At 44.4% G+C, this 2846-nt stretch overlaps 1 non-coding gene across 1 annotated transcript; it reads right to left on the bottom strand.

Moving 5' to 3' along the window:
• Window positions 1-1908: 1908 nt before the first annotated feature.
• On the bottom strand, window positions 1909-2010 carry LOC112649028 (U6 spliceosomal RNA). Its single transcript, XR_003129447.3, has one exon. It is a non-coding gene; the product is annotated as a U6 spliceosomal RNA (small nuclear RNA).
• Window positions 2011-2846: the final 836 nt, after the last annotated feature.

Below are 2846 nucleotides of genomic sequence, written 5' to 3' on the forward strand. Positions count from 1 at the left end.
TATATTTTCTTATTTTCTGCATTCTTGATGCTGAGGCATCTGAAGCTTCAGTGCCTGGGGTGAGGATATCCTCCCAGGATTAGCTAACTCCTAGAGATAGCAAATGACTTGCACAGAGATGTGCCTTTTGTATGCAAACTAACCATTCCAGGGCCCAAACTCCAAACCGGCTCCACTGTCAGGCTCTTGCACCCGGCCAGGTAATATTCCTAGTCACCTGGCGCCCAAGAACTAGACATCTAGGGACCATCCCCACAGCCCAGAGCTCACGGACATCATTCTATCATATCTAATTTTAGACCTACTCAGCTGGCTTACCTTGCCTTCCTCATACCTTCCCGTGAAAACCAGGATGAGGACTCTGGGCCACACTTTCTCCTTCCTCTTTCTGCCTCCTGACCAACCCTGTGTGGCCTGGCATGGTATGCATGCCCCCTCCCCCTGGGAAGTAGGAGTCACAAACCATCCTTTCAGTGGCAATCATCCCCTGATCTGTTGGTCTCATACTTGAATGAACACAAAATCCCGTGTTAGAACAGAGACAGACACATACAGAGAGAAAACAACGTGAAGACATAGGGAGGCGCCATGTGAACATGGAAGATTGGGTTGTTGGATCTATAAGCCAGAGAACACCTGAGGCCACAGGAAGCCAGAATACAGGCCTGGAACAATTCCTTCTCCAGCACTTCAGGGGGACCATGACCCTGCCAACACCTTGATTTTAGCCTTCCAGACTCCAGCGTGTGAGACAATTCAACTGTATTTTTTTAGGTCACTGAGTTTGTGGTACTTTGTTATGGTCGCCAAGGCAACTAAAATACCACCTAACAAATTATTTTGTTTTGTTTTCTTTATTCCTCATTGTTCTTTTACATAACGTATCTGTACGGTATCTTGTCATCATTGCAAGATGAGCCTCACACACGTTCCTGGGTGTGGGTATCATGAGGTGGTCGGGCCAGTGGGCAGCTCGTTTAACCTGGGACTGAGGCTCAGAGACTTCAGGGGATCCCATGAGATCACCCCCCAGGCAGCAGGTGGGGAGAGCACTGGTGTTAACTGAGGGCTCCTTGTATGCATTCCTGTGATTTCAGGACACCCCCCCCTCCCCCAATTAATCTGATGACAAGGAGCTGAGCAATTCTGCTAACAATCAGCTGTGGAGATAAAAAGGATGCTTTCTTACCTCACTTTCCCTTGTCTTTAGGTAGCTTTTTTTTTTTTTTTTTAAGATTTTTAAAATTTATTTGAGAGAGTGTGAGAGAGAGAGAGAGCACGAGTAGGGGGAGAGGCAGAGAGACCATCAGACTCCCTGCTGAGCGGGGAGCCCCACATGGGGCTTGATTCCAGCACCCTGAGATCATGACCTGAGTCAAAGTCAGCACTAAACAGACTGAGCCACCAAGGCGCCCCCTTTACGTGGCTTCTGAAGGCACAACTGCATCAGGAGGTCAGAAACCTAAGACACTTCCTCACCTGGTTGGAGCCAGCATGCACCCACTGGACCATTCAGTGAAGTTCTTTCTTCAAAGGACAATGCTGAACTTAGCAGCGTGTGGCATGACAAGGTAGGAAAGCTCTAAGGGCCCCCTCTGTTGCTCCTGCCGGTTGTGGTGGGGGATCCAAGGAGGGAAGAGTGGGGAGAGGTCTGGGGCTCTTCCAGGGTGTAACACTGTGGTTAAAGCTGGAGCTGTTTCTGGTCAAGGCTTGTTCAGGATGCTATGGATTCCCTGACCTCTGACACCAGGAGCCCATCCATCTCATGAGATTCTTTATTTTATCCAATAAATATTTTTCTAATGAAATATCACAATTTCATTACTCAGTGCCACACATTGGGTTTTGACTCATATTGTTTCCCCTGAGTTAATCCACGAAGGGTAGCAGTTCACTGGGAAAACTGAGCAAAATATGGAACGCTTCGTGAATTGTGTGTCACCCTTGAACAAGGGCCATGCTAATCTTCTCTGTATTGTTCCAATTTCAGGATATGTGCTGCCCAAGCACTGATTTCATTTTATTTCTTTTCATCATGATAAATGGACTCTTTAATGCCTACCCCTGTTTCCCCCATCCTCCCACCCACCTCCCGTCTGGTAATCATCAGTTTGTTCTCTAGAGAGAAAAGTCTTGTTTCTTGATTTGTCTCTCTTTCTCTCTCCTTTTTTCCTTTGCTTATTTTGTTTCTTAAATTCCACATATGAGTGAAATCATATGGTATTCATCTTTTCCTGACTTATTTTACTCAGCATTATACCCTTTAGCTCCATCCATGTTGTTGCAAATGGCAAGATTTCATTCTTTTTGATGGCTGAGTAATATTCCACTGTGTGTGTGTGTACACCACATCTTCCTTATCCATTTGTTTATCGATGGACCCTGGGGTTGATTCCATAGTTTGGCTATTGTAAATAATGCTGCAATAAACATAGGGATGCATGTATCCTTTTGATTTAGTGTTTTTGCTCTTTTTTTTTTTTTTAGGTAAATATCCAGTAGTTCAATTCCTAGATTATAGGGTAGCTCTATTTTTAATTTTTTAAGGAACCTCCATACTGTTTTGTACAATGGCTACACTAGTGCATGAAGGTTCTTTTTTCTCCACATCCTCACCAACACTTGTTTTTTATTTTAACCATTTTGACAGGTGTGAAAGGTTAACACATTGTAGTTTTGATTTGCATTTTCCTGATGATGAATGATGTCGAGCATCTTTTCAAGTGTCTGGTGGCCAGCTGTATATCTTCTTTGGAGGAATGACTGTTCATGTCTTCTGCCTGTTTTTAAATTGGATTGTTTGTTTTTTGGGTGTTGAGTTTTGTCCAGTTCTTTGTATGCTTTGG

Source organism: Canis lupus, chromosome 7 (genome assembly GCF_003254725.2).
Source record: "Canis lupus dingo isolate Sandy chromosome 7, ASM325472v2, whole genome shotgun sequence".
Classification (NCBI taxonomy): domain Eukaryota; kingdom Metazoa; phylum Chordata; class Mammalia; order Carnivora; family Canidae; genus Canis; species Canis lupus.